A 25,976-nucleotide genomic window follows, 5' to 3' on the forward strand; every position below is an offset into this window, starting at 1 on the left:
ATATTATCTAACCTGCTAACAAACTAAATTGTGACATAAACATTTCAAAATAAAAGACTGGCCTAACAACACAAAAAATATTTGACAATTGAGATCATAAAAAAACTAAAAGAATGTAATTGTTCAAGATTCAAACACAAAAACTCAATTCAAACTCCAAATTTGAAGAAACCCTCAATTACAATGTAACATTGGTTGGCATAAAAAATTAATTATAGTGTAAGTCTTCTCCATAAGTTTTTCCACAAAACATTTCCAGAATCTACAGCACTAAGAACATACATATGAAGAGGAAAAATTATACAACACAAAGTTGCTGCATTTCAAAATTTAAATAAAATCGTGGGTTATAGGTATTTTGAACGAAATTTTGAACCTAAGGGCGGTCCTAACAAAATTCTAAGTTTGGGGTGGTGAAACGCCCTAAAATGTGCATTTATTACTCTTGATTTACGATAGGTTTTAAGATAATTTTGTTAGTTTTGATGTATTTGTTAGTGATTTCAGAGTTATGTTCAAGATATTGATTCAAAGTCAAAATGAGTCAAAAATAGCCTACATATGTCCAAAGCAGTCAACTCCAAGCTATACATCGAAGAGAGGGAAGAAAAAGTGAAGAAATTACAAGTTGTAAAAAAATAGGACGGTGTAACGTGGAGCGTAGTGGCACTGTCCTAGGTGCTTCAGACCTGAGATGAGGTATTTTTAATGTAGTGCAGCTATGCTCCTTAGGGCAGTCCTACACTTCAAGAAAAAAGAGGCAACACAACAAAACTCCGTTAGAGCGTCGCATCGCTAGGTTATTTTTGGGAAAAAAAATATGCATTTTAGGAAAACATTTCCTATTTAACCTAGGGTTTTTTGCCGACAACCACATCAAATTTGGGAAGTTTTTTAGACATAGAAATAGGGTTTAGAGTCTTCTTGATACCGGAGAGATCAAAGATTGTTGGAGGGCCAATTCCATCCTTGGGATGCAACTAAAAGACCAATAACTCTTCTTTTCCCTTTTTTTTTTCTAGAATTGTTTTATGTATTTTGGTATTCTTGATATGGTTTTGTCCGTGGAAGCCATTTTAGGCTAAACTTCTCATATTTTTACGGGTAGATGAATTCTTAGGTTTAATTGTCGAATACTTTGCTTCTTAAATGATAGTTTGCATTTTTGCCTTCTAGCATGACCGTTCTTAAGGCTTTTGAATGTTTGATCAATGTTTGAATAATTCCATGATTTAAATCTTACTTTTGTGAGTAGGCTTTAGATAGATCATGCATGTTAAACTATCGTTTCGAAATACGAGATGTAGCTGGATAACAGCAGAGATTGTTAATAAAGGCTCTTAATTCTTTACTTAATCATCAAATTTCAAGTCATTAGTTATTAGGGTTTAAGTGAAGTAAAATATTGTTTGCAAAAGATTCAATCTAGATAAAAGACTTCTAGATCTAGGTGTTGGTGTTAATTACTTCAAAAGTCAAGTAATTATGTTTAATGATGCCTTTGATGAAATCTATTCGCTAGAACGTCTCTTTGTTCATAATCTTCATATTCGATCACTTTTATTTGCTTCCTTGGATTATTTTATCTTAAGTATCTCCATACATCGGTCCCTTAAATAAAATTAGAATGATCTTTCAATGGCTAAAAGATTAATCAAACTGATTTTCTAAGGACGATACTCGACTAAGACCGTTTTAACTATATTATTACCCAACACATGCACTTGCGTTCTTATCAGGAATGTATGATTTTTGCTGAAGAAATTACAAAATATAGGCATTTAAGCACATTAATTGTCATAAACGAGGGAGATTAAAGGCACAAAGATAGCACATTTCAGGTCCTTTCAAATACCCCCAACCTAAACTTGCTTGTTCTAGATCAGGACAAAAATAAATAAGATAAAAATAAATCAACTACTTCAAATGAGTGACTCTAATCTCAAAGCTAAAGATAACATCAAGATTGACAAAGATAGAATCACTTGAACGAACACAATCAATAGCGGATTTAAAACTAATTCCTTATCCTTTACGTGTGTGTGCGTGCGCACGCCCCTAGCCATCCTACCTAGGTATTTACAAGCTTGAAAAGGTTTTATTCAACCTTCATCTCCTTTTACCCACATTTTCGCTTGAAGGCTAAAGAGTTAAGTTTTCTATGCTCAAAATGGCAATGAAACACTTAAGAGTACATCACTTTCATTTTTTTCCACACTTTTTTATAGCATGTAAATGATGAAACCTTATCTAGACTTGCTACCTTCATTTTGGCTTGCCCACACGGGTTACATGAGAGACATCCAACTATGAGCAACGTCTCAGTAGAAGATGTCGAACCTTACTCATTCTTCAGGGATACTCTAGCTCAAAATGAAGCTACCAGTGTCATAGCTGCCCCAAGTTAATCATGTCACAAAGAAATAGAAGTAATCCCCTTCAAAAATATCATACAAAACTTTATTTTACTTTACAACATGTTTTGCCTTTTACAACTTTCTTTTACTTTATAACAAGTTTTTACAACAGAAACAAGAGTTTGGACAAAAATCTAAGCATGCATTACTAAGTTGAGCTTTGAATATCTTAATATATAACACCTAGGCTTGAATATCTTAATAAATACTATTTATTATATTAACTAAATAAATTATTTGTACATTACAATTAAAAACTATGGAACCCACGAGATTTAGGGCATCAACCCCAACACTTTCTTCCTTAAATCCATGAATATGGGTCAGGGAATTGAGCATTTAAAGCATTCAAATACTCCAAAGATGGAAATATTTTTTTTATTTTTTTCGATTTTGGAAAATAAAATGCAGACTCGACTGACTCTACGAAAAAAAAGACTCATTGGACTCTTGAGGATGAGATGAACAATATTAAAAAAGGAAAAAAGAAAAAAAGAGAGATGCTTGAGGGAAGAACACAATTGAAGCTTTGCAACCTCTAACTCTATCACCTAGGTTGGACACCTCGAGATGAAGCTCGGGCTCATACTTAACCTCACATACTTATTCTATCTCTATGGGGTGTTTGGGCCACAAACATCAAATGGATACACCATGTTTGGGCTCCAATTATAATAGGTTGTATCTTGATCAACTACTATAACCTACAATTAACAATAGTATTATTATTTTAAATCTCTCTTTTTTATAGCGTTTACCATTTCCTACTCAAACTAATATAGTCTATACCCCAAACAAAAATTATTATAATTCAAAATAAAATAGTTTTTACCGTTCCTAAAAGCACAAACTATTACAACCTACAAACTATTATAACTCCCATGGTATAATAATCACTGACTATAACAGTCGATATATATAATAATAAACTCAGTGCTTTAGACCCTCTCTATATTTTTACACGTTGCCAACTGATAAAGATCATTGGAGTAAAGAATAAAATTCTAAAACACTCACATTTTACTTAAAAGTCAATAAAAACAAATACTTTGAGTAAGATCAAGACAATGAAAGAAAAGTGCCAGTACATTGAACTAGCTAATTTTATTGGTCATTTAGTAGTGCATGGTAAAGAATTGGAATTATATAAACAAATATATTTCAAGTGCTTCCCCCCAATATTTCCATCATAAATCAACAAGCAACAACATGGAAATTAACAATAGCTTCCAAGATTTTGGATTTTCTTCGTGCACTTTTCAGAACAAAAGAATAATCAAAATATGATAAGATAAGAAAAACGATTAGATGAGGTTTATTATACATATAAAGTAAACTACAACTAAAACCAACTACGAAATTCATCCAAATAAATATTTCCTCAATCAAGCACAAACTTGTGACATCGTATAATAGAGCAAACACATACAGATTGGGATTAAGAAAAACGACCTATTAAAAATTAGAAAGAATACACTTTTAGTTTCCAGATTTTTGGTTTGGCAATGTTTATGTCTCTAAATATTCAAAGTTGACATTTTAACCTCTCAATTTTTGAAAAATGGTTTATTTGGTCACCTTTGTCGTCAATATTTTTTGTCATGGTTGTTAGCGAAGATTGACATGACATTTTTACCCCTTCATTTTTCAATCTCTTTCTTATTCTAATTTTACCCTTTTCTCTCTCTCCTCCTCCCATTCGTGGCCCATCACCCACACTTTCTCTCTCAATCTAAAACATGGAGAGGAAGGGGGCATTTGGTGTGCATAGTAGGTTATTATAGTTTGTGGTCATTATAATTTGTTGGTTATAATAAACTATTTATTTTTATAGTCTGTGTTTGGGGTACAGACTATTATAGTTTGATTTATAATAGTCTTTGTTTGGGTACAAAATATTGTAGTTGTCTTATATAGTTTGTGTTTGGAGTACAGGTTATTATTGTCTGAATTATAACAACATCTAATTTGAATGTAAATTATGTTAGACTGTGTGTAACTTTTTTTACTACCATATTTTATAATACTAATAATTATGCATAAGAAATATCATATTTTGAAAATATAATTAAGACTATATATTCCATCAATTTACACAAAATTAATTTGATTGTAATTTATGCTAAAAGCCAACCACCATTTTTTTTTTCATTTTGAGAGGTACCTTGGTTAACATGGCCAAAAAGGAAAGAAATATATTACTTTCAGATGCAATTCATGTGTTTCATATATAAACCTCTCTTTTTTGGAGGTACAAAAAAATGTAAGACAAAATAACTAACTCATGATTGCATGATTAAAATATGACCAGGAAAATTTCATACGAAATGTACTACAAACTTAAATACATAATTGAAACAAAATCATTGTTCATTATTGAAGAGCAGTCCAAAACACAGGTTGATCAAATATTCCCTTCAAAGAAGACGTTGCAATAGTCCAACTGTAAGGCTGTGGGAACGGATAAGAAACTCTCTACGGAATATCTTCACCCTCTATTGGTTATGCAATTCAGGAATATCTTGAAGTTGGTTTATGACTTCCGCACGTAATTCAACTTCAGTTGAACGCTTCTCTTTCGACCATTTTGCAATCGCCTTTAATTGGTCATTTACAATCTCTGCCGTTTCATATTGATTCCAACTTTACTTCCTCTTACTTTCTATCGAAGCATTTCCTCCTTCCGTGCTAGACCAGTTGGTGTTCCATGCATGTCACCTTGTGACATGTCCATTCCCTGACTAGACATCATGGGAATGTTCGTAGCCTGTGATTCATGAATGGGAACATCATCATTCATATGGTTTCGCACATTATACCCGACGTCCGCAAAGGTCTCTGACCATCCTCCCATAACCTAATCCTTTCCAAAGACGTAGGCCAGATCATTATAGTATAGGAATGACTTGTGTAGAAGGTCCTTTGTTGCAAGATGACTCTGCATGAAGGGTGAAGTGGATGTTATGATTATGTTACCAATATTCATAAATCAATTTAGAAAAATTTGCACCTTCACCCATCCATCGAATAACTTCTGCTCTGCAGTGATGTATTGGAATTCCTCATTTTAGCCGAATGCACTACAAGTTTTTTTTAATGGATTTGACTCGACAATCTATAGTTGGTGATCCTTGGATATTACAGTTGGGTAACCTCACAGCCATAAAACGTTGTAGTTGTGCCAAGTACCCAGGTCGAAACATCCCATTGTCTGATCTCCATCCACCAGATGTGACCAACGACATCAAGCACTTGACCAGCTTCGCTTCTTCTTCTTTATTCCAAATGTGCTTCAGGGCTCTCGAGGAACTTGACATTCTAATGTATACACGTACACATTTTAATACAATTAAACAATAAACAAAAATACGAAACATAATTAATGGGTGAAGTAAAGTACAAAACATAATAAACATAATGAGAGAGTTCCGAATGAAGTCATTTAACAACACACGACAAAGAAAATAAGTGTTTTAATTTATGAAAGAAGCATAAAGGCACTACACGCTACGCAACTCCCATTCAGTAAACATCTGTTGCACTAATTCATCCCTCCATTGGGTCCATTCATTTGAACTCTTAGTATAATTGATCTCATCCCCGCCCTCCCCCCTCCCCCCTCGTTATAGCAAAGCTTGAATCCACCTCATCCAAATCCTCGGTCAGTTCAGTGTTAGTTATCTCCCTACTAATAAGATTGTGCAAAAGGAAACATGCCATGATGGTTCGACATTGGATTTGTACTGGGTAGTATGATCTTTCTTGCAAGGTTGCCCATCTACCCTTCAACAACATGAACATTTTCTCGATGACATTCCGCAAAGAATAATGCTTCATGTTAAATAATTCTCATGGAGTTTTTGATGCATTACCTTCTTCACGCCACTCTGAAAGATGATATCTTTTGCCTCTTATGGAACCATAGACAATAATACACTGTTGAACGTCCAATTGTTTCATACATTATATTAGAAATACAATGAGTAGGGAGAGATAGTATGTGTAGTTAGTTACCCTTCAGAACCTTCAGTCCATTAGATCGTGATATTGCATCTCTGAGAACTCAAGAATCAGCTATGGATCCTTCCCACCCTAATAAGACAAATACAAAGTCGCCATTTGTATCACACACACCGAGTACATTTGTTGCAATTTCACCCTTCCTCATCCTATACCTTAGGCGATTAGTTGCACTGACATTTACTTTGATGCACATGCCATCTAATACAACCAGACAATTCTATGGTGGAACAAAATAAAAAAAATTCATACGCATACGTTCGCCTAACAAATAAGTCATGCCGACTAATGTTTGTGTAATTGCGTTATACCTCAAACCATTTCCATCGTTGATTTGTACATGAGTTTGTGATCGACAAAGGTTTTTTTAACAACACGTCGTGTAATCATAACACGCCGCACAGGCCTTAGGTCTTCCATCAAAGTTCGTAACATTGTGACGCCGTGCTACTATCTTCTAGCGTTAGGCTTCAACGTCAAGGGGCATTGCAACGGTGGCGATGATTCAAATCCGAAGCGTCGCGACACCCTGAGCAGTGTTGCGATGCTGCCCTGTTCTTGGAGCTCCTGCCTTTAGCGTCGAATGAGCATTGGACTAAGGTTTGGGATGAGAGTTATGATGCTGACGCAGGACAAAATCTCCCTTTTTCAACTCAACTTGATTTAGTGCGTTTGCACTCCAGTTTTTTCGCTCTTTTGGCTCGATTCTTTGGCTTTTCCACATGTCGGCTCCATGGGATTAATTCTCCTTCAAAATGAGATAATAGAATCCAAGAATTATCAAGATATAGAAAATTATGTCTATAAAATTAGCTCTTTTTTAGAGCTAACACCTACGGATTATAATATTAGACGAAGACACAACTAAAATAGATAAAAGCTACAATTATTATAATTGCCTCCCACAATATATTATTTTTTCATGAATTTGTACACCTTCGATATTCATACTTGTTAAGTTGAAGGATGGTGACTTAAATTATCATAAGGACAACTGTATTAAGAGCGGTAACAAGATTTCTTGATAGGAGGGGATTGCGACGAAATTTAGGGCTAATGATGTACTCATGACAGTACCCGTCCGCTTCTGATGGTCGAGTAGGTGTATTCCTTGGACACATCACAAAATGAAACTTACAATCCTTCCTTACAACAATGGAAGTGGCATGCGGTGGAGGATGTGGATATTCCGAAAATTATTTACTCGGCCTAGATGGAGAAATATGCATGCCTTTTGGTAATATTCCAAAGTTGACCCCAAATTCCTTGTGTAAAATGATGGATGGAACATGTGGTGGGGATGTGAATTTTTTGAAGTTCTTTGACTCGGTCCAAACAAAGGAACACATTCTTCTTTCAATAGTATTTCGAGACTGGAAGGTGGAGCTAAGTTACGTATTCTCTTGGGCTTCCCTAGTGAGAAATGGATGTGACTTTTTGGTTGCTTCATATTCTGATCGCTCATTTTGTTTTCTACAATAGGGTCACTTCAATTGACAAAAATATATTTAGCATTCGCTCGATAGATGGTACTTTGAAAACCAAGGAGTATGAGAGGACAAGCTCCGAAAAAACACATTAGAAGAACTACACAATTTTTGGTGTGTGTTTGCCCATCTTCTTCTATTGTTTCCTTTTTATATAGCACTTCTTTCTCAATTGAATTAAGTAAAATTTTGGCATGGAAGCTAAAAATAACACTTTCGTTTTAGAGAAACTAATAAAACAGGAATTTGTTAGAAATATATATATATTTTTTTTTTTGTAAGGAGCATTCACAATAAAACTAACAACCTAATATTGACATTTTGTCATCGAAGTTTCTAAAATATATTTTCAAAGCATCCAAAAGCAATTTGTTTTGTTTATTAAAACCAACCAAATATGTTAATCACCTGTATTTTATGTGTGAGAATCAACATGTGTTTAATAATTGATTTTTAAAAGATAAATTGATAATCAACATTTCCATAAAGTGGTTAAGTTTACTTCCATAACAAGTTCTAGAGCTCTTAAAAACAATAAAAAATGCATGCTAAAACAATTGCATAATAATTGCATTCCATGACGGTTAAGAACCACAATCGAATGTTGCTTTAATGACATTTTAAAATTGTCATCGTTTGTCACTTATCTATAATTTTTTAAATTTGTTTTCAACACAGGCACGTTCTCGCACGTGCATCATAATTTTTCCAATTATGCACTTTATTTTGTGCTCTCGTGTATATAGGTTATTGCTTTTGGTGCTCTCGTGTATATAAATTTGTTTTCAAATCTAAATTGTCTCGTCCAATTGTTAGGGTTATTGTACATAAATTGAACTTCATCTTTTAGGTTCCCAATATAAGACAAACAATTGCTATCTACAATATTTAACCAACTCACAAGCAAATCCTCAGTACGATAGTTATGTACTCAATTCATTAGATAGATTAAAAGTTGGCATTGTACACTCATGTGATTTAATTTATTATTGTTATCATTATAACATTACCATATGAAGGAACTTTTTTCTTCTCACCACTCAAATTATTTTCTTATTTTCGCAATAAACTATAATTGTTATTGTAAAAAAAATTAGCAAAACTCGTCACGAATATATCTAAGAAAAATTGGTTTTACATCTTATTTTAATGATATATGCTAATTGAACTATATGTCGTTAAAAAAGAACAAATAAGATTTGAAGGGAATACAATTGAAAAATGACGAGAAAACACACTCATTTATGTGATTTATTACCGTTATCCCAATATTATTAACAGATGAAGACATGATGATTATTCGACACAGCCTAAGAATTATAAAATATTAGACGGTGAGACAATTAAAATAGATAAAAACTACAATTATTACAAATACCTCTCACAATATATTCTTCTTTCATGAACTTGCAACCCATCGATTTTCATACAGGTTAAATTGAAAGAAGGTGACTTAAAATATCGTAAGGACACTTGTATTAAAAGTAGTAACAAGATTTCTGAATAGGAGGGGGTTGCAACGAAAATCAAGACTGATGACTCATAATGGTACCCGTCCGCTTGGAGCTGATAGTGGAGTAGGTGTATTCCTTGGATACATCACAAAATGAAACTTATAATCTTTCTTTACAACAATGGAAGTGGCATGCGGTGGAGGCGGTGGATAGTTCGATAATTTTTTACTTGGCCCAGACGGAGGAATGCGCATCTCTTTTGGTAATATTCCAAAGTTGATCACAGATTTCTTGTGTAAAACGATGGATGGGATATGCGGTGGAGGAGGTGGATTGTTTGAAGTTCTTTGACTGGGTCTAAACGGAGGAATGCGTTCTTCTTTCGATAGTATACCCAGGCTAAAAGGTGGAGCTAAGTCAGGTATTCTTTTGGGTTTCCCTAGAGATAAATGAATGTGCTTTTTTGGATGTTTTATATTCTCTTCGCTCATTTCGATTTCTTCAATAGGATCGCCTTTGTTGACTATAAAAATATTTTTAGCATCTACTTGATAGATTGTTTTGTGTAACCCAAAGAGTATGAGAACACAAGCTCTGAGAAACATATTAGAAAAAGTAGTTGACACCATTTTTGTTATGTGTTTGTCTATCTTCTTCTATTGCTTCCTTTTTATATAGAATTTCTTTCTCAATTGAAATTAAAGTAATATTTTGGCATAGAAGATAAAATTAACATTTTCGTTTTAAAGAAACAAATAAAATACGGGATTTGTTAGAAATCTTTTTGGTAAGGAGCTTTCACAAAAAAACTATCCTAATATTGACATTTTGTTTCCAATGCTTTATTTTCTTTTTCGCTTTATGTTTTAGTTTATATCAAATATTTTAACCACATGTTGGATGCTCGTGTGACCGAATTTAATAACTGTGTTTAATAAGTGATTTCTAATAGTTTCAATCATAATCAACTTTATCATATCCATAAAGCGACTAAGTTTAGTTCCATAACAAGTTCTAGCCCTCTTAAAAGAAATCCAAAACTTGCGCTAAAACAATTGCATAATATGCGCATTCAATAATGGTTAAGAAATATCACCAATGTCCTCGAAATGTGTTAATTTTAAAAGATAATAAAAAGGAGTCGCCAACAATCTTTTTATGGTATGATTGATACCGGAATAATGTGTACAAATATTAATTAAAAAAAAAGGTTTGTGAAAACTAAAGTTAGGTTCGGGGTGATTTGTATATGGAAAAAGTATTATCACCCAACAACACCTATTTAAAAAACATTGGCCAAATTAGATGAATTTAAAATATTCTTTAAGTTTTTTATAAAATAATATTTTATTCTACCCCTCATTACTCAAATATTAGAAGTAATGATCCCATTAAATAAGTGAAAAAAGATCCATCAATTTGGCTATTGTAGAGTTGAGCAAAAATTTTGCATTTCAAGAATGTTAACAATTATTATAATTTAACAAAATCTGTCATATGATAGCCTATGAATAAAACATTTTTTTTAAAAAAAATTATTTAAATTAAATTTATTTGATCTTGGATTAAAATCTCAGACACCTAAAGATTATGAACCTTCACCTCAACAATCCAAAAAGTCCGACTCCCAAATATTTATAGATTCCATTGTACAAAATTTTAGAAAAAATTGTCTGTAAAAACAAAATTTAAAAGAAAAATAACAAAACTCAAAAAGATTGAATTTTAAAGATTTTAAAATAATCTAAAAAAGTATTGATACTAATAGAAAAATATTACAACAAGTTAACATCAATTTTATACGAAAAAATATATAATTTTATGCATTTATAGCAATAAACAAACAAACAATAATATTTTTAAGGTTATTAAAAATTTAACTAAACGTATTAGAAATCGATATCGAACTCCCAAAGAATCGACCTCCTCATCTAAAGATTGTAAAAACTCGGATTCTCAAATATTTTTAGAATTCGTCGTTGGATAATTATTTTTACAAAAGATATTATCAACTGAAAAATTGCTCAACACAAACTAAATCAAGATGAACAAGAAGTTCATAACGATGAAATAAAAAAAAAAATTACACAGGTAATGATCATAAAATGTTAATAAACAACATTAAATATAATAATTAACATATAGAAAGCACATAAATTAATGTAAAAAAGCAAATTAATTAGATAAAGTGTGAAAAAAATAAGTAGAAACAAAAGAAACAACACAAATCAACTAAAACTAAAATTTACGTGCAAAAAAGGATAATTATAATATTAAAAGAAACATATTTTAGAATTAAACAAAAATAAGAATAAATTAAAAATGGAATAAAACATAAATATAAAAAAGAATGGTAAAGAATAAAATCAAGAGCACAAAATCCACTTATTGTTCGAGGTGCAGATCCCTAGGACCAAATTCTACTAAATGCTAGCTCTAACTAAGTATGGTCTTGATTGTGCTCTAAATTTTGAATTTTAATGGAAAATGTTTGCATGGAAAAACTCTCTGTGTAGTTCCGTGCATTTGAATTTTTTCTATGAGAATGTATTGTTTTGGTTTTCCTTAAAAAAAAGAAGAGATTGAAGATAGCTAGGGCTTTGTTTTTTGTTTGAGAAAAGTAATGAATGTAGCAGCTCTCTCTAAGTTTGTTGGTTTAAAGAACCTGTACTCCACGTGACCAATGATCATCCAATTTATAGAAAAATTCAAACCTTTTGTTTTAGGAAAATAATCAATTAAATTATCCTTAAGGAAAAATAAAATTAATTGTGTGTTTTTTGTTTTTTGTTTTTTTTTTTTTTTTTTAATATTAGATGATAAATATTTCCCAAAATGTTTTTATATGATTTTCCCATAAATAAAAGATCTCAGCACTCAATTTTTTTTCTCCACCAATAAAAACATTTTACTTCACCCTTTTAAATGAAAAAAATTAAATATTTAAATATTAATTACTAAAAACTTTATTTATTTATTTTGAGAACTAGTCTCAAACTTAAAATTAACATAAATAGGTAATCAAATTAAACCAGACAAAATAGTGACTACAAGAAGAACAATCAAATGTGCCTTTCGATGATATTTTATAACTGGCATGGCTTATCTCTTATTTATAAACATTGGCATATTGCTTCAACACAGGCTCATTTTCACACGTGTATCATAATTTTTCCAGTTTTGTATTGTATTTTAGTGCTCTCACGAATATATGTTATTGATTTACTCGATTTTAGCAATTGGAATGATATCGGTGATTTGGATGGTAATATGATCTAAGTGGACCAATTACGCATTGATGCAAAAATGATCTCAACGACTAGTTTTAAATATTACAATAGTCTTTAAAACAAACTTGTAATAACTCTACATGTAATATAAATATATCTATAATCAAACAAGCTCACACAACTTCATTTTAAAAAAAAAATCAATAAAAAGTTAGAAGTCGTATCTTCTTGTAAAGCCTTCAATAAAGTGAGTTCTTCCCCTCCCGTGGATGTAGGCTCCATCGACAAAACCATGTATATCTCTGTCTTTAGCTTCTTTTCCTCTTCCATTTTCTTCAACTGCATGTTTGAAACAGTTAACAAATCTTATGAAATCACCATTAACAATCAAAGAAATGTTGAGAGAGTTGAGAGAGTTTCAGACGATTGTTAGTGAGAGAAAAAAGGGGTTTTTCAGGAGATAATTTTCTTCATCTCTACTTCCCACTTACTCAACTGAAGGAAGAAGAAAAAGCCTCACGCGTGTCCTTAATTAAACATCTCAACGTGGTCCATCCTCTACCTTTCGTTTCACCTACCATTTTTCTTGGATCAACATTCTTTATCTTATTTGGACCTGGAAATTAAAAACATCAAGCCCAACAAATTTGGTATCAAAGCAAAAGACAATCAAAGATTTCAGTTCTTGGAGAATCAAGATTCAAGATTAAGAGAAGTAATGGCGTTAGCAAGGTTTGAAATGAAGAAGTTTGATGGAAAGGGTGATTTTGGCTTGTGAAAAGCCAAAATCAAAGCAATTCATGGCCAACAGAAGGCTCACAATGCCCTTCTTGATCCATCTCCTTACCAAGTACAGTCACAACTCAAGAGAAAGAAGATTGGGAACTGGCACCCTATGGTACCTTAGTTCTAAATCTAAGTGTTAATGTTTTGAGGCAAGTCCTTGATCAAGAGACAACCTATAGGATTTGGACTAAGCTAGAAGATTTATATGCAACTAAGGATCTTCCAAATAAGATGTATTATAGGGAGAGGTGCGTTACTTTCAAAATGGATACATGAAGATCTCTTTCTGAAAATCTTGATGAATTGAAGAAAATTGTGGTTGAGTTTAAGAACCTTGGGGAGAAAATTGGAGATGAAAATGAAGCCTATGCACTTCTAAACTCCTTACCAGATTCCTACAGGAAGATTAAAAATGCTTTGAAGTATGAAAGCGACACCATAACTACTTATACAATTATCTCATCCTTAAGAACCAGATAACTTGAGCTACAGACTGTAAATAAGGAATAACCAAGTGGTGAAGGCCTATTTGTGAAGGGAAATTTTAAACCAAATATTCTAACGGAGGGCAACAACAGCAAATTGATGAGAATAAACCTGAACAGAAAATCAATTGCAAATACTGCAAAAAGAAAGGCCATTTGATCAAAGATTGCTTCATTCTAAAAAGGAAGAATCTAGAAAAAGAGAAAGAGGCCAAAGGCAAGCAGCCTGCAGCCTCTTTTGTAGAAGGCTCTTTTATCTACTCTGATGCACTAGTCTCAACACTAGACAAGACCAATCATGTAAACCCCCTTGAGAAACAAGATTGGGTCTTGGACTCCGGATGCACCTACCACATGACCCCTAAGAGGCCCTGGTTCAACATCTACAATGAAATTGATGGAGAAAGGGTTTACATGGGAAACAACCAAGGTTGCAAAATTGAAGGGATTGGATCAGTGTCTCTAAAACTCAAGGATGGGACGGTGAAACTTCATAGAAATATCAGACATGTACTACTTCTTAAGAGAAATCTAATTTTCTGGGAAGGCTTGATGCTGTTGGGTTGAATACAGAGGAAAAGGTGGAACTCTAGAGGTTATCAAAGATTCCAAAGTGGTCCTTGTTGGAAAGAATGTTAATGACTTATTTGTTGTCAGAGAAGTAGAGATGATGATAGGGGCATATGTTGTTACTCCTAAAGAACTTACAGAAGGTGACATATGACATAAGAGGTTATTTCATATCAGTGCTAAAGGGCTGGAAGTTCTATCTAAACAGATTATTTTACCCTAGCGAATTTCTAGCCAGCTTACCTTTTGTGAACATTGTGTATTGGGGAAAGCTACTAGGCACAGTTTTACTAAGACTCAACTCAAGAAAGGCCATTCTTGACCACATTAACTCATATCTTTAGGGCTAGCCCCGACACCTAGCCAAAGTGGCTCAAAGTACTTACTTTCCTTTACTAATGACTTCGAAAGGAAAAGTTGGGTTTTCTTTCCTAAATCTAAAGATCAAGTTTTTTTTTTTTTTATAAATTTAAAGAATGGAAACTCATGATTAAGAAGAAAACTTCTAAGGATATTATATACCTACGGACTAACAATGGGCTGGAATTTTGTAGTGAAAAATTTAACAAGTTTTGTAAAGAGACAAGAATTACTAGGCACAAGACATTTAGATATACACCTCAACAGAATGGGTAGCAGAAGGCTAAACAGAACCATTATGAAAAACGTCAGATGCCTACTATCTTATGCCATTTTTAGTGAGAAATATTGGACTAAGGCTACAACCTATACTGTCTATACCCTAAACAGGTGCCTATACACATCTCTAGACTTCTTAACACCTAAGGAAAAGTGGTTCAAACATCCTCTTAATCTAGATAACGTAAGGGTATTTGGATGTGTTGGATACATACATCAAAACCAGGGTAAACTTAAGTCTAGAGCTGTAAAATTAATGTTTGTGGGGGTTACAGAAGGAGTAAAGGGTTTCAAGATGTTGAATCTTGTTGAGAAGATATTTGTTGTTAGCATGGATGTTACCTTTAGAGAAAAGGAAATGTTTATGTAAATGTAGAAGACTACGGTTGAAGTTCTTAAGAGCCCTACCAATAGAATTGAGGCGGAGAAACCTAAGGAGATATCCACTAGTATGATTTAGAAGAAGAAGAGGAAATCACAGGTGAGCTATTTGAACATGTCAAAGCTCAACCTAATTTGAGTCAATACTCATTAGCTAAGGACAGACAGAGAAGGGTAATTGTTCATCCAACTAAGTATAATGAAACAAATTATATGAACTTAGTTTTAAATGCTACAGTAGCTTTAAATGACCAAGAAACAGTTATCTTTAAGAGGCAGTGAGTTATCTGATGACTAAAATTAGAGAACGCAATATATGCGATACATGTCTTAGGTTATACGTTGGTTGTCATGCGTTGGTTGTCATGCGATGGGATGGAATGTATGCGTTAATCTCTTATGCAATGACCATGCGTTCCTATCATAAGTTTTCTTACGCTCTCGCCAAGTATAACGAGAACGCAAGTTTCTCGGGTGATCTGAGGTCGAACTCAAGGACTTGTAGCTAAATGTTATGCGGTGATGTGTCTGCGGCGAAGAATAAAAGAATGTTGAGGGTGATAAGCTAAGCACTACTCCTACTCCTAACTAACAGATTAAGCGGTAGAAGTATGACATAGTAAAATGCATGAAAAAATAGATGAAAAGGCGAGGAGGTTTTCACTGTAACAATAAGCTTGATCGTAAGAGCAACCCCAGCCAGCGCAAGCTATGCAATCATGCTATACACACTTGACATAGACGCATGCGATGTATATGCAATAGTGTCGAGAAGCCTATTTCTAAGCCTCTATATCCCACTCGCATGCTCTCACACATAAACGAGATGACCGCATACCACCATATCCTACTTAAAGGGTGCATACGCTGTGTAGTAGCAAACTGAGCTTATTCCTAAGTTCCCCATTCTTGCTTATGCGATCCAATCCACTCTCCCGAGACTTAGATTTGGTTTTTAGACTACTCTCCCAAGTATGCCTAAATGATGAATGATGCGCTCATAAGACAAGGTAATCGCATGAACTTCGCTGACGTAAGATTATTCCTATCCCTAGTGAACACTTGCTTATATTGCTTAATGCGACCAACCACTTACCCTCCCAAGCAGTTAGTTGCTGTTGATTTTACTCATAGACAAGTATTGCATCCACTTATAGACAAGCGTTGCTACAACTTTACACTAAGAAAATAAGGTTTTCTCATAACATGCGTACAACACAATCTCCCGGTGGTTTGCTACATACTTCATATTCCTATGTCACATGATTAAGTATGCGATACTCTAGCAATCTTACTCAGTGATGCAATGAAAGTAAAGGATACTAAGCAAATGAAGATGGAGATGGAATCGGAGGAAATATAGAAATGCATTGATCACAAAATGTATTAATTTCTTAAGCCAAAATGTTATATATAATATTTTTAGCATCTACTTGATAGATTGTAATGTGCAACCCAAAGAGTATGAGAGCACAAACTCCGAAAAACACATTAGAAGAACTAATTGATGCCATTTTTACTTTGTGTTTGCCATCTTTTACTATTGCTTCCTTTTTATATAGCATTTTTTTCTCAATTGAAATTAAGGTAAAATTTTGACATAGAAGCTAAAAATAACCTTTTTCGTTTTAGAGAAACAAATAAAATACAAAATTTGTTAGAAATCTTTTTGTTAAGGAGCTTTCACATAAAACTAACAACCCAATATTGGCATTTTGTTTTCGAAGTTTCTAAACGATATTTTTCAAAGTTTCCAAAAGTAACGTATTGGCTTTATTTTCTTTTCCGCTTACTATTTTGCTTTATTAAAAACAATGAAATATGTTAACCACTGAATTTAATAAATGTGTTTAATAAGTGATTTTTAGCTCTTAAAAGCAATTCAAAACGCGGGCTAAAAATAAAATAATTGCATAATATTTGCATTTGATAATGGTTAAGAACTGTGGCCACGTTTCCGAGATGATGCGGAGTATCCAACATCCTCAAAATGTGTTAATTTAAAAAAAAAATAAAAAGAAATCACCAACAATCTTTTTTATGGTGTGATTGACACGAAAATAATTAAACAAATTTTAATTAAAACAATTTAAAAAAATTCCGGAGATAGTTGCACAAATAGAATTCAAGCCTAAAATAATAGAATATATAGTACAAGGATAAAATAATTGCATATATAGATCAAAAAATGGTAAAAGACTAAAAGACCCATACATAGCTACCATTTTGCCCACTTCTTCTCGATTTTCTCAAATTGAAAGCTATCATTGATAGCTGCTATCAGTGATAGTTGCTATCATAGATAGTTGCTATCAATTGCTATCGATGATAGTTGTTATCAGTTATAACTTTAATAATTTTACCTTGGATTCAAATATCTGACTCCCAAAAATGAATGTTTTTTTAAAAAGTGTCACTGAAAACAAAATTTTAAAAGAAAAAGATTAAGAAATTTTTTTTAACAAAACTAAAAACCATTGAATTTTAAAGATTTTAAAATAAACTTAAAAGTATTGAAACTATTAGAGAAATATTACTTAAAAAGTTAACATCAATTTAATATGTAAATTTCCATGGGTAAAATATACAATTTAATAATGCATTTATAGCAATAAACGAACAAGAAATAATATTTACAATGATATTAAAAATTTAACTAAACATATTAGAAATCGATCTTAAATTCTCAAGAATCAACCTCTTAATCTCAAGATTCTAAAAGATCGGACTCCCGAATATTTTTAGAATTTTTCGTTGGATAATGATTTTTGCAAATGACGTTGTAAACCAAAAAATTGCACAACACAAATTAAATCAACATAAACAAGAAGTTGATAACAATGAAATAAGAAAAAAAAAATTATACAGAGGTAATGATCATAAAATGTTAATAAACAACAGTAAATGTAATAATCAACATATATAAAGTAAATAAATTATTGTAAAAAACAAACTAATTAGATAAGATATGAAAAAAAGTAAGTAGAAAGAAAAAAAAACACAAATCAACTAAAATTTACCAGCAAAAAGGACCATTATAATATAAAAAGTAACATATTTTAGAATTAAACAAACAGAAGAAAAAAATTAAAAATAAAATAAAACATATATATACAAAAAGAAAGGTAAAGAATACAATCACTCGTAGTTTGAGGTATGAATCCTTGGATCAAACCCTACAAAATGCTAGTTCTAACTAAGTATGGGTCTTCATTGTATTTTAGATTATGAATTTTGGTGGAAGATGTTTGCATGTAAAAACTCTCTACGTAAAAACACAAAATATCAAACTCGTAGTTTGATATTTGGACCTTTTCTATGAGAATGTATTGTTTTGGTTTTATGTAAGAGAAGAAGAGATTGGAGATGTAGAACTAGTGTTTTATTTTTTGGTTGAGAAAAGTAATGAATGTGGTGGTTCTCTCTAGGTTTCTAGGTGTGAAGAATGTGTCCTCCGAATGACCATTGATCACCCAATTTATAGAAAAATTCAAACCCTTTAATTTTGGAAAATAATCAATCAAATTACCATTAAAAGAAAAAAAATAAAATTAATTTTGTGATTGATTTTTTTAAATATATATATATATTATACGATTAGGTGGACCCACTACAACAAAAACGATGAAATTACAGTGATGAGAAATACTTGGTCGCAATTTCTGCGACGAAATATCAATTCGTTGCAATTCCTGTGACGAGTTGTATTTTTGTCAATAAAATCTTGCGACGATTTTTTATTTTCGTCACAATTTGGAACGAATTATCTTTTCTATCGAAATAATGATTGCGATGATCATGCATAAATTGGAGATTCAAAGGAAAAAGAAATGGTGTTGAGGGTGTTTAGAATAATAGAAAACAACATTAAGAAGCTACCTATGGGGTCAAAATGTCCAAAATTCACCAAAATTTTATTTGATTTATGTCACTGGTCAAATATCAGTCCACCACATGCATGAGGTCTGATCTAAAGTTTCTTCTCAATTATCGTCTCCACCGATGTAGAACTGAGGATTGTTGTAGATAAGTTCCAACTTCATTTATTAGGTTTCCCAAGATAAAACAAACAATTGGTATCTACAACAGTTAACCAACTAACAAACCAATCCTCAGTTTGATAATCACGTACTCAATTTACCATATAGAAAATTAAAACTTGTGTTGTTCTTTTGGTTGTTGCTCTGGACTTCATCATTGTACGTACATTATCTTCGTAATCATCATGAAAACCTTAAATATTCCACATTTGCATCTCTCTTTTATGAACTTTCATCTAATTGTAATATCAAGATTATGTTCTCTCTCTGGTAGCATTGGTTGTACATTTACACATGTTGGTTTATTATTCAATAACTTGACAAGGGATTCTCAAACATCTGGGGAGCCTAAATTCATCAAGTGTAGAGGTATTCATTTGAAGGTGAAAATAAATAAAGTCTTGGTGAGCAGGATTCTCACAGTTAGGGGGAGGCTAAGTGATCATTCACTAATATTCTTATGCTCAGGAGGAGCGCCTAAGTATGTTGAAGGTAACGGGATCTTACACTTACAAGGAGTCTAAGTTTCATTGAGAAGGAGTCTCACACTTAGGAGCAGCCTAAGTGATCATTCTCTAAGTTGGGCTATTCGTACGTCACTATAATGGCTGTTTATTTACATATAAATACATTGTTGTAATTGATTGACTTTTTATTACCGAATATATCTTTCCACGGGCACAATGCCCCTAAGATGTAGGTGGTATTGCACCGAATTGGCTTACCAAACTTTGTGTTTTGTTCTGGCTTTAGTTTTCTACATTTATCTAGGATGTTTATGAAAATATTGTAACATCATGTGGAACAAATTTTGTAGTGTGTTAGGTAACCTTTATTTAGATAACCTTTATTTCACTTAGGTTTCATTATCTTTCCTTACTCATGACCTTAGTTATGCTAGAAATTGAACCATGACTATAACTCAACCTATTCGCTATAACTCATCATACATTGCATACATCAACAATGTATACTTTGATATGGCAAATCTGTCACATTAATCAAACATACATTGAATATGGATTCATTGAAAAAATAGTAAACAATAAAGAATCAGAAAAGCACAAAATTGTTCTTCAGAATCTCATGAACCCCATAAACAAATGTCCAACAAATCTCAAAATTGATGTTTGGGCAAGAGTGGCAAAAACCAAAATCGATCGACTACTCCTATCCTTTAACCCAGGAATGATAGGGTAATGTTTATAGAAATTGTGATGTCTGCACGCATGTAGTGTGGTGTTTGCCGCACGTGCCTATGCTTGATGGGCTTTGCAACACAACAGGATGTTGGCAATGCTTCTAATTGCTCACAATTAGTTTCGAACGCCTCGTAATGCTCTAGAATGTATGTATTGCTCGAGTTCCAATAAATATAGATATTTAAAACACATTAATTATTATAAACGAGCGAGATTAAAGGTACTAAGATAGCTCATTTATTGAGCTATCAATCAAGAAGATACACAAGGAAGTGCGAGATATGTTCCATTAACTCAATTTTCTCGTTAAAGCAAATGGGGAAGTTGTATGTGGATATAGAAATAAATTGAGGAAAATAAAGGATAAAGAGTAAATGTAATATAGGATTTGAGTAGTTTGATCGAATTTGATCATTATATATCTCATACTAAAACATACAATTGATTAGAAAGCAAACATCAACTTACTAAACTCAACCAACTCGTTTAAGTAACAAACAACCAACCCATTGGAAAAGACAAGCAAATTTCCTAACTATTAACTAAAGTTAATACCCTAACTAAACCAAATGTTTTTATCCTATTGGATTCAATTGTGTCCATATAGGTTTAAGATATTTGCATTAAGGATAGGGATCCATTGCAATGATGAATCAATTGGGTAGCCTAATTAACTAACCAATTTATTCTTCGATCATTAGTTGAACATGCATGAAGGATATATGGGTAGCCTATAGTTCAAACATACATGGATTCAACCTTTGCTATTTAGGCAATTAAAGCGAGACGAAACATGGGGAAAATGTTCAAGCCAAAATCTATACCTAAAGACATACATAAAGGTCCGAGACGTCAATTCTTTCACAAATACATATCAAAATAAACCACAAGCTCAAAGATACAAGCAATCTAAATGAATTAAGCTTAAAACTCCAGTCTCACAAAATATACAATGAATTCTTACTCCTAAACTAGAAAGCTAAAATCAACAGCACGTCGTGACGATGAAAACGAGGTTTGAAACATTCAATGTTAAATTACAACTAAAATAAAAGCTTAAACTAAGAGAAAGGAAGAAGAATAAAAGATGAGAAGCTCTCTCCTCAACCTCTAAAGATCTCCCTTCATGAAAAACCCTAGAAAACAAAAAGCATATTTAGAGAACATGAAGTAGTGCTACAGCGATGTAGGTGGTGTTGCAGTTCTACGGCCAAGATGCCTCAACTTTACGCGCAACGCAATGGTGATAGGGAAAAGACCCTCAAACTATCTCTACATTGGTATGATATTGTCCACTTTGGGCATAAACCCTCATGACTTTGTTTTTGGTTTCACCTCAAAAGGCCTCATACCAATGGAGATAGTCATCCTCACTTATATACCCATGATTCGTCTCTTATCTAACCAATGTGCGCATTCCCATCAATCCTCCCCTTGAACAAAGAACCACCGAGCCTCCCTTAAAAAGTCATCCATTCGTATAACTCATATCTAGGCTAACTCCTTTTCACCCGAGCATACCACCTATCCAATTGAGTTCAACCACAGATCACACCATGACTACTTCCAAGGCTCCACTATACATCTCTGTTTGGCACCGAGGATTCTATCGAGCATGGTTAATTCAGGAGCATGGCTCTGATACCACTTGATAGGGACAGGAACCTCAAACTATCCCATCAATCTTCCCCTTGAACAAAGGACCACCGAGCCTCCCTAAAAAAGTCATCCATTCGTCTAACTCATATCTGCTAACTCCTTTTCACCCGAGCATACCACCTATCCAATTGAGTTCAACCACAGATCACACCATGACTACTTCCAAGGCTCCACTATACATCTCTGTTCGGCACCAAGGATTCTATCGAGCATGGTTAATTCAGGAGCATGACTCTGATACCACTTGATAGGGAAAGGAACCTCAAACTATCTCCACAATGGTATGATATTGTCCACTTTGGGCATAAACCCTCATGGTTTTGTTTTTGGTTTCACCACAAAAAGCCTCATTCCAATGGAGATAGTCATCCTCAGTTATATAGCCATGATCCTCCTCTTATCTAACCAATGTGGGACTTTGGTCTCATTCCCAACAAATGGCACTATCCATCCTCCCTTCCTGCACGCGTTTCTAGAAATATGATGGGTTGTGGCACTGCCCATATGATGCCTCTGCCTTACGCATTGGGCCCACACCTTGTTGATGATTCATGATGCTTGATGGGCACTGCAGCACCACAGGGCAGTACCTCAACGCTTGCTTGAAGGTACCAATGCAATGCATGCCATGCCTCATTGAGGCATTTTTGTCCATTTCTCGTCCCTAAAAGCTTGGATGTGCAGTAATGTTCTTAATTGCTCCAAATTAATCCTAAACGTTATATAAGTCTTCAAAATACATGAATTGCTCAAGATCCAACAAATATAGACATTTAAACACACTAATGATAATAAATGAGTCATATTAGAGGCATTAAAATAGTTTCTTTCGAGAGTTATCATGTAGTTACACATCATTTGAACATCTTGGTTTATCTTTGTTGTTTTATTAACTATTTTTATTCCTTTCACTAAAATAGGAACATGTATAACTTCATTGAAACTTTGTGGCACAGAGTTTTAAATTTTTTGATCGATTATTGTCATTTCTTTAACTAAATTTTATTAATAATTTGTAATGAGATGCATATTGTTATCTTCAAATTCTTGCTCTGGTCTTACATTATTGTTTGATGTTCATGTTCTTGTTCCACCTATTTAAACATACAAGTATCAGCAATAAACAAGTGATATATGTCTATATTCCATCATAAACTATCACTCACTATTATCTTAAACATACAAGTATTAGCATGACAGTTGTAAGTAGCCTATGAATGATAAAAACAATGTCTATCTATAAAAGAAATATTAGATTATCAACTGTAAGTGGCCCCAACTAAACATGGTATGAATGATAGATAATATAAAATACATGAGAAAATGTTCATATCACTGATAGACAGTGATATACCCCTATCAATATCCATCATAGTTTATTTGTACCTTTAGTTTTAGTTTCCCTTTTTCTTCTGTTTGGGTTTTTGTCTTCTTTTGTTTATTTGATGTTCCTTCTTCTTTAATAGTCTTCCTTTTGATGTTGCTTACCATTTGTACACAAAATTTAGGGTTAATAACTATTAACGGCTAAAAAATATTACCAGTAAACAAAATCAGACTTAATAACTATAATCACGAAAAGAAAAGAGTTATATCTTTTGTTGTTGATATAGTGGTACAAGAAGCAACAGAAAGATTAGGAAGAAGAAGAATAAGAAAACTTGTGAACGAAATCGATTGAAGAAAATGACCTAAATAGAAAAATGTTGGAGAATATCAATCAATTTTGATTGAAGAAGCGTCGTGAAGCAGCGTGATGGAAAATAAACAAGTCGACATGAAGCAACGTGATGGAAGAAGAAGAAAAAAAGAAGAATAACAGTGAAGAAGTTTGGTTGAAAAAGGAGATGAAATTTTTTATGGAAAATCCCCTTTTCATTTCATTTTTTTATGTAAGAGTTGGGCTTTGATTGGGCTACAACATTCCTTAGTTTTTTTGCTACAAATTGTATCTAAACATTGATAGAACTACGATCGTTTAGAATTTACTAAAGTATCATTTACACGATTGTGTAGTTCCTATCCCATCGTGTACGCGATTGCACGATGAACGTATCTCTACAAATACTTTAAATGAGCATTTAGATATTATTAAGCGATCAGATAGATATTACTAAGCGATCGTTTAGCTAAATGTTACACGATCGTTTAGATATCTATTATGCAATCGTTTGGTTAACTGTTACGCGGTCGTATAGAGAATACCAAGGGATCGTTTAGCTATCCACTATATGATCGTTGAGATATCTATTATGCTATCATATAGTTTTTGTTAAATGATCGTTTAGAGAATATTAAGCGATCGTTTAGCTAACTATTACGCGATCGTTTAGATATCCATTATGCGATTGTTTGGCTAACTATTACGCGATCGTTTATTTTTTGTTATACGATCGTTGAGATATTTATTATGTGATCGTATAGTTTTTGTTAAACGATCGTTTAGAGAATACTAAGAGATCGTTTAGCTAACTGTTACGCGATCGTTTAGATATTCATTTTGTGATCGTTTGGCTAACTATTACGCGATCGTTTAGTTTTTGTTATACGATCGTTGAGATATCTATTATGCGATAGTAACCTCATCTGACTCTTGAATTGTTATTGACCGTTAAATCTTCGTGTTTTATGATTGTGAACGTGAAGATCATAGTTCACAATGAAGAATTTGTGAACGTGAACGTGAAAAATTTCAATTTATAGACTTCTATCATTGAGCTTACCATCACTAACAATATTTCTTTGTTTTATTCCTTTTCTATATTGAAACATGTGATATATCCATTTATACAAACACTGATATATACTGATAGACATTGATAGATTTCTATCAGTGTCTATCATTTATACACATCGATATATCATTGTGTTGATATCCCCTAGTAGACAATAGCACCGTCCATCTATGGCTTCTTCCCCATATATAGATAGTTTTTGGTGGGACTATATATGGATGTGAACATTTCTCTACCTCTGATAGACAATGATACACATATATCACTGTTTATAAGTTATACAAAGTGATAGAGTTTTATCACTTTCTATCAGTGATAGATAGTGATATAGTTCTATCACTGTCTATCAATGATAGAAAGTGATAGAACTCTGTCATTCTCTATAACAGTGATTGCTCTTTATCACTAGTGATATACCGTGCTTGATATACTATGATTGAGCTCTATCATTGTCTCACTGATAAATAATGATAGACAGTGCTTGATATATCGTTTAGCTCTGCGTTCAATCATTTATACGATCGTTTAGCTCATCAGCTGTCATCTACACGATCATCTAGCTGTCGTCAACTGTCGTCTAGACGACCGTCTAGCGTTTCATCCAATCATTTACACAATTTAACTATTGTTTAGTTCTTGGAGTTCCGTCTACACGATCGAGCTACCATTTGGTAAACGACAGAAGAATTTCAAGCCTCAACATACTACGTCCCCCGACTCTTGAATTTTTATTGACCGTTAAATCTGAATGTTTTGTGATTGTGAACGTGAAGATCATAGTTTACAATGAAGAATTTGTGAACGTGAATGTGAAGAATTTCAATTTATAGACTTTTATCATTGTCTATCAATGATAGAATTCATGACAACA

The sequence above is a fragment of the Benincasa hispida genome, chromosome 3, assembly GCF_027475165.1.
Source record: "Benincasa hispida cultivar pf3 chromosome 3, pf3_genome.v1.1, whole genome shotgun sequence".
NCBI classification, from domain to species: Eukaryota; Viridiplantae; Streptophyta; class Magnoliopsida; order Cucurbitales; family Cucurbitaceae; genus Benincasa; species Benincasa hispida.